The 12,474-nt window shown below is 44.5% G+C and overlaps 1 protein-coding gene across 18 annotated transcripts in view; it reads left to right on the plus strand.

Moving 5' to 3' along the window:
* The window catches only part of ANKS1B (ankyrin repeat and sterile alpha motif domain containing 1B), a 1,034,668-nt gene that overhangs the window by 949,156 nt on the left and 73,038 nt on the right, over positions 1-12,474 (plus strand). The window lies entirely within an intron of this gene.

Below are 12,474 nucleotides of genomic sequence, written 5' to 3' on the forward strand. Positions count from 1 at the left end.
AATCTTTTTTAAAAAAATTGATGCAATTTCCCATCCACTGAAGCAGAGCCAAAGACAGCTTCTGTTCCCTGGGCCGGAACAATGCCAGGCATTGTTCCAAGAGCTTCACTCACATTGTCTAACTCATGAAGTTGAAGACCACATTCTTTTAAAAGACCCTTAAGAACCTGCCCAGGACCCCTCTTCACAGCCTCCTGACCTCCCACGGATTAATGAGGATGTAAGTGCAGACAAGCCAGCTCCTTGGGTTCTTGCATGCCTCTGGGCCATTGTACCTGAAGTCTCCTCTGCTTTGGGGTTCCCTCCTGGCCTTCCCCACCTGGGAAGCACCTGCTCATTCCTGAAGCCCATCTCCCCCTGAGGATGGCTGCAGCTCCGAGGCTATCGTTACTCCTTCTCACCACCTTCCCCACCACACCAGGAGTCTTCCTGGGCATCATGGTGCCATGTTCATTTCTATGTGCTTCTGGGCAGCTGAGTATCAGCCAGTGCTGTGACCCTTCACTGTATCCTCACCGGGTGAATGTATATGTCCTATTATGGGCTGTGTCACTTGTATCCCCACCACCGAAGTGTGACTCTCGGCATACCAGCTACAAGCCGTGGAAACTAACTTCTTCAACACATGCTGTGGCTCTTTAACAAGATCTCTTCCCTTAGTGTCTCACATTCTAAGTGAGAAAGATAATAGAATTCTGTGTTCAGTTTCGCATTCCCTTGTTCCCTCAAAGGTTAGGTCTTGATCAGCCTGTGTGTTGTGAAGACGGAAGTGTCGGCAGACGGGGCATACTTTCTAAAGACTTGTGGTGTTGATATATATATATATTCTATGTAGATTTTTTTTTGTCTCTAGCCTATGTCCCCTGCATTATGTGGGAAATAACTTAGGCTGAGGAGACAAGCCTAAATTTTTATCCTAGCTCCAACTTGAACACTAGGAAAAGCAGTACTTGTGGAAGGAAGATACGTTTATAATTTCTGATGTAGGAACTACTCGTTTTCCAGAAAGTATCCAGTTGTGAGAAACGGGGCAGTAGTTCATGACTCCTAGAAGCAAGTACTCTTCTTAAGAAATAATTCATCAGGGATATAAAGAACAGAAGATATTTATGCTAAGCTTTAGAAAATGCATCCTTCTTCTAAAAAAATGAGAGCAGATTTTGTTTTATTTCATAGGTACAGTTCTAAGAAGACAAGCTTACTTCTGATATCTTTACATTTAGCCAAGTTGTTTTCTAAATATTAAGTATGTCGTGGCGGTTATCCGTGCATCTCATTTGAGAATGAAGTAGACTTTCTGCACTCGCGCTGTTTCAACCACTAGGCCAACTGAACCCATCAAAGTCTTAGCTTTGAATCCAAACCCTCCAGTTTCCTGATAAATTGCTTGGCACTAAGTCCAATTAACCAGAGATGCACAAGTTACTAGCCGTGGGGCCATTCTACAGACTAAATTCAAAGTTTAAATGTAAACACTCTTGAATGTAATTCCTTTTATATCAAAATGAATAGTTTATAAAATCCTCTGCTAAAACTGGTCATAAATGAGTGCAGTGTTGTGTTTTTTTGTTTGTTTTCTGGTGATACAGTTCCATCGGCTCTGGAGTTTCCCCTCCTCACCCGAGTCCCCCCCACACACACACACCCCACACACACGCACACACCTGCAGTGTTACAATTTAAAAGTAAGAAGGGGATGTGTATTTAGCGTGAAGATGCCCAAGTCCCACATTAGACTAGCTGAGATTGATACGTAGTTCTTACTGCCTGTTCTGCTTTGCCGCAAATGCAGACCCTGGGATGCACACGTGACAGCTCAGGTGACTGGGTTCCTGCCGCTCGGGTGGGTGGCCTTGCCTGAGTTCCAGTCTCCCAGTTCTGGCCCAGCCCTGGCCATGGGAAGTGTTTGCAGAGTGAACCAGCAAATGGAGCCCGCACATGCTTGTTCTCTCTCTCCTCACCCTCTTCTCAAGAAAAAAATTCTGTAATAAAGACGATGCTTTCCAGCTTGTTTGTGGCTGGGATGATCTTGCACATGGCTATGTGAACGATTAGAAAATAGAAAAAAAAAAGTTTTTAAAAAGTTGTATATTATTCATACTAGATGCATTTTTTTTCTCTCAGATTTGCAAATTACTCAGTTTTGTGGGTGGACATGTAAGCTGGCAGTTATCGATCCCATAATTGAACCCCAGCTCTAGCAGCTGATTGCATCTTCCTGTTCATGCAAACCCTGGGGGCCACAGGCTGACTAAGTGATTGGATCCGTGGCGCCCACCCCCGGGAGGAACCTGCATCGAGTTCCAGATGCCTGGCTTGGGCCTGGTCCAGGCTCGGCCGCTGCAGACATCTGGGGCGTGATGGGGCAGGTGAGAGAACGTGTGCTTGCCCTGTGTCTCATTCTCTCTCCCCCTCACTCCCTGTCTCTCAAAGAACTAGTTAAAAATGTTCGAACTACATTAGTTTTGATTTGCCCAAATGCAGACTTCTTGGGGAAGTAAAAGGTAAGCCGTGGTTATGTAAGAGTCAAGTGTTTCGTAAAACCGCCATGTTAGTAATACTTGTGTTTTAAATGTTGTTTGGAAAGGTGGCACCTCTTCCCCCAGCCCTTAATTAGCATTTCTCATATCTGACACTTCCCTACGAGGCACTGTAGCTGAGGATCCTGCAAACAGTTTTACCTGCAATCATTGTTTTCCCCCAGGGTGGCTTCAACACATTTGTCACATTCATGAGTCAGAAATACATTTTTAAATGATCCTTGATGAGAGATAAGACTAAATATAAATAAAAACAGATGCTGTGGAAAAGAAGTCACCTTCATCCTCAGAATTTTGAATATAGCGTCTCTTTTTTCTTTGTTGGTGACAGGTGTCCATCTGCCGGGGCACTCTCCAAAATCCTGAGGTCACTGGGGCTGGGCCAGGTCAAGGCCAGGTGTCTAGAATCAGTCCTAATCTCCCGCAGGACTTACCACCTGCTGTCTCCCATCTTTTGAGTTAGTGGGAAGTTACAACCAAAACTAGAGCCAGGACTTGAACCCAGATTCTCTGAAATGGGATGTGGGTGTCCCAAAGTTACCTCTTAACTGCTACACCAAATGCCTGCCCCAACATGGGATTGCAACATTTGAGGTATTTGGCCTGAATTGACTGTTAGTAAGTACTTTTCAACATCAAGATTGGAATAATTCTGTGGCCGACAACCGTTTTTTAACATATTCAGAGTGAACTTTGGTATTTAAACGCTGCATCAAGAATTTATAAGAGGTATTTAATCTAGCTGTTAAGACTCCCACATCTCCTGTCAGTAAGGCTCTGTTTCTGGGCTCGCTCTCCAGCTTCCTGCCAGGGCTAAAGACAGTGGGTGATGGCTCCCTGGTTGAGTTCCTGCCACCCAGGATTGTGGTCCTGACTCTTGTGGTTCTGACCCTGCCGTGTCCTACACTGTTAAGGGCATTTGGGAAATTAGCCACAATTGGAGTCCTGTTTGCCTCTCAGGCAAATAAAAAATAATGGAAGTTGCTTGACTCTCGTGAAACCAAAGCCAAGAATTTCAGGAAGATTTTGTTTAGGCAATGATGGGGAAAAAATTGATCAGTAAGCATAATAGTAATAATACTGTAGCATTTTCAAGGATACTGAATGCCCATTATGTGAATAACATTATGTTAATTATCATGCCCCATATTATCATTCTAGGGAAACGTACAGGTTCAGTAGCAATTTTGTGTCATCTATTTGTTTTATCCAGCTTGATATGACAATTATCTTGAAATGAAAAGGAGGGGGAAGCATTGTAGCTTATTGGGTAAAATTGCTCCCTGCTATGCCAGCATCCCATATGGATGCTGACAAAGCTCCCTACTAACGACCTGGGAAAAGAAGTGGACAACGGCTCCTGCCACCCCTGTGGGAGACCAGGTGACTCTCCTGGCTTCAACTAACTCAGCCCCGGTTGATGGGGTTATGTGGGGTGTGAGCCAGCAGATGCGGGGTCGCTCATTCTCTCTGCCTTTCAGATAAATATTTTTAGAATAAGAAAAACGGGTAATTCCTGTCTGTGCAGATGCCATGTGTCAGTAACGAGTTTAGTTGGCAATTAGGATTAAACCCCTTTTACAAACAATGCTAAATTGTTCGTTTCTTGGTAGCCAGTGGAGACTTGTAAATTCTGATAAACTGTATTGGCAAATGCATTTCTGTTGGAGAATTCAGCACCTGTTTCTTAGAGTCGCTACTCTTCATTTTTTTTTTCATTTTGAACTCATAATTCTAATCAACAAGCTTCATGCACCCGCATACAAAACAAACATACCAAAAATAGAAATACATATGATCCTACTTTATGGGCATTTATTCATATGAATTTAAATCAGGATTCCTTTTTTTTTTCTTTCCTCTTTTGAAGATTTATTTATTTTTATTAGAAAGGCAGATCTACAAAGATAAAGAGCTTGTATCTTCAAATGGCTGCAATAGCCACAGCCAAGCCGATCTGAAGCCAGGAGCCAGGGGCTTCCTCTGGGTCTCTGACATGGGTGCAGGTGCCAGGGGCTGGATTGGAAGTGAAGCAGCCAGGACACAAACCAAAACCAAAACCTATATGGGATGCCAGTGCTTCCAGTGAACCGCCACACTGGTCCAGGATCTTAAAGAGATGGTTGCATTCTCCTTTTCATTATAGCATTGTTTAATAGCCAAGAAATTGATGAATGAATAAGGGAAAAAAGATGATGGGCCTGGCACAGTGGCTAAAGTCCTCACCTTGAATGCGCCAGGATCCCGTATGGGCACGGTTCTAATCCCAGCAGCCCCGCTTCCCATCCAGCTCCCTGCCTGTGGCCTGGGAAAACAGTCGAGGACGGCCCAAAACTTTGGGACCCTGTACCTACAAAGGAGACTGGGAGGAAGTTCCTGACTCCTGGCTTCGGTTCGGCACAGCACTGGCCGTTGCGCTCACTTGGGGAGTGAATCATCAGACAGAAGATCTTCCTCTCTGTCTTTCCTCCTCTCTGTATATCTGACTTCGTAATAAAAATAAATCAATCTTTAAAAAAAAAAACAGAAAAAAATGAATAAAGGAAAAAAAGGTAATCCTGCCATGTATGGCTGCCCAGGTGGAGCTGGGTGAAGTAAGCCTGGCACTGCAATAGCAAATACTATATGATCTGGCTTCCACGTGGAGTCTGTAATAGTCAAATTCGTAGAAACAGAGAGTTGAATGATGGTTTCCAAAGTCCTGAAGGTGGGAGGAGACAGAATTTGAAAGTGTGCTACTCAGAAGGCACTAAGTTTGTGGTATACAAAAGAAGTAAGTTTCGGAGATCACTATGCAGCATAATGCCAGTGGCTAACAGCACTGGTTTGTTTGTTAAGATCTGCTAAGATGGTGAGTCTTATGTTAAGTGTTCTTATAAGAGAGAGAGAAAGGGAAGATAATGAGGAGGATGGGAGGAAACTTGGTGAGATGCTGGATTTGTTTATGGCCTAGATCTCAATGTGGTGAGGATTTTTCCACAGGTGCGTTCTTCCCCCCGCCCTCCCAGTTCATCAAGCGGTGTTAGTAAGTCTGTATAGCTTTTTACCTGTCAACTTTGTCTTAGTGTGGCTTTTAGAAAACAAAAGGAATCAAAAGTATTTCAATATGCTAAGTAGGTTTATTTTTTCAAGAAAAATGGCTAGTTTGATCCTGTCACACAAAAGTTCCATTGCTGTTGCCTGGTTTGGGATGTCTTTGTTTTGGTCTAGTTTGATGTGGTTTTGAACTACCTCCTAATGTGCTACATGTCAGGAGTGCAAAGGGAATAAGGCTTATTTCCATCTTCAAGATGTCTGTGGTCCAGGAAGGAATGTCCTACTGTAGCATCTCGAATGGCTGGCAGGCAGGTGGCAGCAGGTGGATGGCAACGAGCGTTGCGGAAGTCTCCCCTCGCACAGAAGTCTTGTTTGAGCTTAGTCTTGGAGCTGAGACGAAGCACATTTCAAAAGAAAACGTTCACTAGGGTATTGATATTTGGTCTTAAAAACCCAGTGGAAGGGTCCCGTTTTGTTGCAAAATAGAGGGTGTGGCCCTTAAAGCAAGTGTCCTCATTTTTCTTCACAGTTTAATGAAGCGGTTTACAGTGCAGGCTCTCAGCATGTCCACTGCACAAGTCGGCTTTCTCACCCTTCCCAGAACAAGACGACCAACATCCCTAGCCCCTGACCACTCCCCCTTTCCAGCTGTATGACTGGAAGCTTGGCCAAGGCCAAGAGAAAGAGGGAAAGAAAATTTAAAGGAGCCCATATGTCCCACCCTAACATTATTTTTTTTTTCAGTCAAACCACCATTAACTGGAATTTTGGGAGCTAATGTTGTCAGCTCTCGGTTTTTAGTGCAAAAGACAATGACAACCAGCCACTCCTAAGGACCTATTTATTAAAAAGAGTGAAATCCCCCGGGACTCTGCCGGCACTCAGCCACACTCTGCAGCAGCACTGTGGCCCCGTGACAAACGGTCTATATGGAGCGTAACTCAGAGGCAATGCAGCACTCTGAAAAGCCAGGAATGAATTCAGGGCCAGCAGGTAACTGCACTGAGCAGGGGGAAATGTAGACAGCATCCCAGCAACAGGGGGCGGAAAGGCAGTAACACCTTCATCGTAAGATCAACTAAATTAAATAATGAAGTGGAAAATGTGTAGATTCTCTTTGCATTTCATTGTTCTAAATGTGATTGAAGTTTTATCATGCAAATATACTAGTTTGAACCAGCACTGTGGTCCTGGAAAGTTGCCTTCATTTTTAGAGTCTTAATGATGTGGGGGTCATTAGTATTGTAGGTATCAGCTGGCCCGTATGTTTCTCTACCTCATGCAAAACTTCCTTCCTCTTCTGATATAAAAGATTTGGGAATAAGGATGAGTAGGGGAGCAAATTTAACAGAATAGTTGGAGTCTTTATATGGACTGTTAACTGGAAGAGACAGCATGGACTGTAGGGGTTGTGTTACCATACATCTTTCAAATGAGCTCCCAGCTTTGCTGTAGGAAAACCAGCAACTTTTGAAGAAGAGACATGGGCCAGGCACCATGCTGACAACTTCAAGTGGCCTTGCTTGAGTCTCACTGTCTCCCTGGAGAGAAGTGGCCTCATGTTATAGTGAAAATAAAAAGCATGAACTCTAGGACTTAGCTGTTTGATGTAGCGGTGCCACCCATCTCCCATATCAAAATTCCTAATTCCTGTTTCCTGCTCAGGGGCACCCTAGTAGGCAGTAGGTGATGGCTTCAGTGCTTGAATGACTGTCACCTCCATGAGAGACCTAGGTCAAGTGCATGACCTAGTCCTGGCTGGAATGAAAGCAGTAAATGAGAAATGTCTCGCTCTCTCAGTATCCCTGTCTTTCTGCCTTTCAAGTAGAATAGTCTTTTTAAAAAAAAAAAAAAAATAGCATGAGTTCAGAAACTCAGAACTGGATTCACTTCCTGCTCCTGCCGTCATTTTGACCAGTTCCTCAAATTCCTCAGTGTCATTTTAATTTCCGCCGTGGGGATAATTTCCAACAGTGTAAGGTAAATGAGATGATCTGCTTTGTAAAATCATGTCATGTACAGATGTTCTCCTCTGCCCTTCCTTTTGGACTCCTTCCACTGAATCACTTCCTGTGTTCAATTAAAAACTCAGCTGTCTCTTTGGACTGTGGGAAAGTCCTGTCTTCCCATCTGGAACTTGCACAAGCCGTGTCTGTTGGAACCTTACTGTGGGACGTTGTATTTATTCTCCGTTAAATTGCATCTTTTTGGTGTCAGTGTGGCCCTTTTAGCCTAGTGGGGGAATTTGGAATTTTACATTGGCCTGTTATCATGTCCAACATCCTTCACAGTTTCATGTCACAGGAAAATCTGATAACTGACCCTCTAATGTCTACTTGGACGCCATTAATAACAGTACTGAATAGACGAGGATCGAGGGGCAGAGCTTGCGGCATTCCATCAGCGGTGCCCCCGTGGTTGTGACAGAGTCGTTCATCATGCCTTTGAGATGTAGATGTGCAGCCAGCTGTGAATCCATTGAATTTTTTCACTCCTAGAGCCCACCATCTTACAAATGAGGAAGCCCTCATCAAGTGCTTTCATTGAATCCAGGACACTGTATCTAAGACATTCTTCTGGTCTATCAACCTCATACCAATAACTGTCCAAAAACAAAACAAAAAGATCTTAATGAAGTTCAGTGAAAACTTGTTTTGAATGAGATCACTGAAGTTTGAGAACACTGGCGGCTGGTGCGCAGGCTGCTGCCAGGGAGAAGGCCCCCAGCCGGCTCGCGAGCTGCCCTGGCAGCTGTGCCCTGTTGTCGAGCTGCGGGTGCCAGCAGTGAGCTTGGCCCTTCCAGCTTAGAATCCAGGCTTCCTGCAGTCACTGGGTGACGTTGCAGCTTTTTGAGGCTCATTTTATTCCAGGCACTATGCCAAGTGCTTTACATGTGTCTCGTTGACTCCTGACCGTAACACTAACAGGTAAGCACTGTTTTCTAACCCTATCATCTGGATGATTTCAGTGATGTTGGGAAATTGTCAACAATTGACCACAAGTCATATGTAGTAAGTGCCAAAGCCAGGGCTCACACTCAGGTCCCCCGACACTGAGCCCCAGTCTTCAGACCCATGCCTCCAAGAGCCTGGGCGGAATTGATCTAATGCTTAATTGAGGAAAGAACAGCATATCTGGAGTTCCAGTCTACTGACAGAAAAGAGTGTCTAACTGTAATTCAATGCCCCACACCTCTCCTATCTTCAACACTTCCTTTCCTGGCACCTGAGTGCCCAGAAAACTGACCCAGCAGGTGTTACTTTCTGGAACACAGGCCTTGGAATTGCACGGGGCATTTATTTGGAGCAGTCCACGACCTGGGGAAGAAGCCTCGGAGCAGAGAGCAGAGGCTTCACCCAGACCCTGGCTGCGCTGATCCACTTCCCTGCAGACGGTTTTACGTGGGGATTCTTCTCTCTCTGACAAAGACGGAAGGAGTCGGGCCGAGAGAAAGCAAGAGATCAACAATCCTTCAGCTGCTGGTTCTCTCCCCCAGATGACCACAGCGCCCAAGGCTGGGCTGAGTCAAAATCAGGAGCCCAGAACTCCGCGCAGGTCTGCCATGTGAGTGACAGGGGCCCGAGCACTGGAGCGATTTTCTGCTGCTTTTCCAGGCACGTTAACAGAGACCTGAGTCAGGAGCGGAACAGCCAGCACTCAAACGAGCGCTGATATAGGACACCAGCATTGCAAGTAGCAGCTTAATCCACTGTACTGTAACACCAGCCCCTTATATGAATATTTGCTAGAAATGACTAGAATTACTACACACTGTGTACCATTGCACCGAGGATAGTGCTTTGGCAGTGTGTTAATGCTGTTCCATGTGTCAGTCCCTTCCTTGTGTTGTTGAGCAGTATTCCATGACTTGAATGGAAAACTCAAACATTGGCCCGTTGATTTGACATTTATACTGCTCAGGTTCCAGATACCATGAATAATGATGTTTAAATATTCATGCACGAATCTTTGTTCAAATATGTTTTGAGTTACAACCACGGAGTAGTTATTAGCTTATATTTTTTAAAGCAGCCGTATTTTCTTGTTTAAAAGATTTATTTTTATTTGAAAAGCAGCTTTAGCAAGAGTAGAGGCAAGCAGAGATATCTTCCATCCTGCAGCTGGCTCCCCAGATGGCTGCAGTGGCCGAAGCTGAGCCGAGCAGATCAGAAGCCAGAAGGAAGCGTCTTCCAGGTCTCCCATGTGGTGCTGTTGCCTTCCCGGGCCAGAAGCAGAGAGGCAGATCAGAAGTAGACCAGCTGGAACTAGATCCGGTCCCCTTAGGGATATTGGCACTAATTATCCTGTTGAGCCACTGTACCAGCCCCAACACACTCATATTTTTAAGAGACTAGCAGTTTCCTAAGATGTGACATTACCATTTGTACTCCTGTTGACACAATGAAAGTTCCAGTCATTCTCCGTCCTCACCACTACTCGGTATGGTCAGTCTTTTTTCATTTTAGGCATTCAGCTGTGTGTATAGGACTTTTTTCTCTTATGGGACACTCCAGGAGATAAGAAAAGGATCATAGTGGTCTGGCGGTAGGGATGATGGAACAAAGGGATTGTGAAAAGTGGGTCCTTCACTGCCATCATCCTGAATTTGCCCTTGGATCTAACACCATCTGCTTTCCTTAAAATGTTTTTTTTTTTTTTGGGGGGGGGGGGGTGGGGGCTTCATCTTTAACGTCCTTTCCCCCTCCATACATAGGCTGAAATGGGCAAACTCTCAATCCTAAAACAAAAGCCATCGATGCATGTTTACAACCATAATTTGAAGTAGGTTCAGATAGATTCCTAACTCTTCTCCCATTGAATTCTTCTATCAGGTTGCTGAGAAGCAACATAATTGACTGGCTTTTTTCATTTATTGCCCCTTTCATCCTCTGATGGAGGGCTGATTTGCCGTGAAAGTGGCTTAACAGCAAGAAACAAGGTGGAGCAGGAGGACCATCTAGGATCCAAAAAAAGAACCAGGCCCCCATTGGCTAAGATTAACTCTTGAGATTTAGTTTGTCCAGAAGCCTCTCTTTGCAAATGTGGATATATTCACATGCTTTGCATGATACAGATTTATGTTACTAATGAATTGTTGAAAGTATTTTCATCATATACTCATTCTATTTCTTGATTACTTATTTATCGAAAAGCCGGAAAGACACAGAGATTTCCAGTCTGTTGGTTCACTCTGTAACGCCCACACAGCCAAAACTGGGCAAGGCCGAAGCCGGCCAGGAGCCAGAACTCAGGCTGGGTCTCCCGTGTGGGTGACCAACTGCTTGAGCCACATCCCAATGTGCACAAAAGCAAAAAGATGGAATGGCCGACTCAGGCACTCCAACGTGGGAGGCAAATATTCCAAGTGGCGACTTGCTTATACACCTGATGCCCACCACATGGACGTTGATAACTATCATTTCACTTACACTACTGGGGTGGGGGCATGAGTCATGCTATAGGATGGATCCTCAATTTTATTATCTCAAATTGAAAATAACAAATTGAAAAAAATACTGTGAAAATTCTCTGTGATTAGCAAAAATAGAAGCGAAACAGCAGTCTCTCAACTCCTTAAGATTCCATTTATTAATAATGCCACAGAGAGTGTTACAGTTTTCAAATACTATTAGCACTTCGTCACATCTTCAAGAGTAACTTCAGATGTGGGATATTACACATACTTCCCACTTTGTTTTATAACCAATTTTCGCTCAATAATCCCACCAGTTGGATTACTTAGCAAATTCTCTGGGGAGTTGGGGGGGGGGGGGAACCTAACTTGCACCAAGCTGTACTTAACCTAACTTATGGGGAAATTAGCAACTGATTGGTTTGTTGTGGTTTTTCTGTAATCTCCTGGAGAAATGTTTATGTGAAAGTGTAATCAGAAAATTAGTACCTTCATCAGGAGGTAATTCAGAGAGCTTCGCAAACAAACCCAAGATCACATTGATTTCAAAAGAAGGCTTTGTACCTCCAAACCCCTCCATGTTCAGAGGCAATTATCCCATTAAGGTCTCTTTCTCTGCAAAGATTATCTCATTTCCTCATAATTAGTTTCCTATTTATTGAGACAGGCTCTATTCAGAAAACACAGGAGCCCGGTCCTCACTCTCACTGTCTCTGGAGCTGTGGAACCTGGAACGCCATTCCCTCCTGGAGGTTCCTGGAGAGGCAGTTCAGTGGCATCTGTCCGATTCACCTGCTGGCTATTTTAGTAGCAGTTGTTTAGAAAGAGGACTCCTCGAACAAAAACAAGACTTAGAAAAACCCAGTCACATGGGCCTTTTTTCACTGATGTGGTAGAGGTTTCAGAAGTTGCAGATGATGCGAAACCGGTTAACTGCACAATTACTAGATGAGACCACACGTTGGAGTTAGGATGCCAAAGCTTAGGGGAGGAAAGAAAGAAAACGCAAGTGCTCTATTCCTTCTGCCTATGCAGGGGCCTCTCCCGTGCTTTATTTATTGTTGACCTCAAAGATCAGGTTTGACATCCTCGGGATACACCCCAGAGATACGCTTGGGTGCTGGCAGCTTGGAGGAACCCTAGGGTGCAACAGCACTGCGCGGGCCTTTACAACACAAGCGGTCTGGTTGATGAGACAGGAACATAGAGGGAGAGCTACCTTTGTATGCCAGGACGTGTTAGCATCGACAGCAACCCACAGATACTAGAGAAATTCAGAGAGGCCCGTGTCATGTAAGACGAGCAAGGAATGCTTTCAACAGATCTCGATCTCATCCTAGCAAGCTTCTGGTGAAAAGAGGGGCCCAGAATGTTCTAAAAAGTGCAGTGAGGTGTACCTATGAGAGGAAGCGATAATAAAAAAGAGGGTTGGAAAATGAAAGGTAAGATTATTGATCTAAAACCCACCCAGAGTTATCTGTACTG

This window comes from Ochotona curzoniae, unplaced genomic scaffold, assembly GCF_017591425.1.
Source record: "Ochotona curzoniae isolate NIBS_2020 unplaced genomic scaffold, NIBS_Ocur_1.0 contig_1014, whole genome shotgun sequence".
Classification (NCBI taxonomy): domain Eukaryota; kingdom Metazoa; phylum Chordata; class Mammalia; order Lagomorpha; family Ochotonidae; genus Ochotona; species Ochotona curzoniae.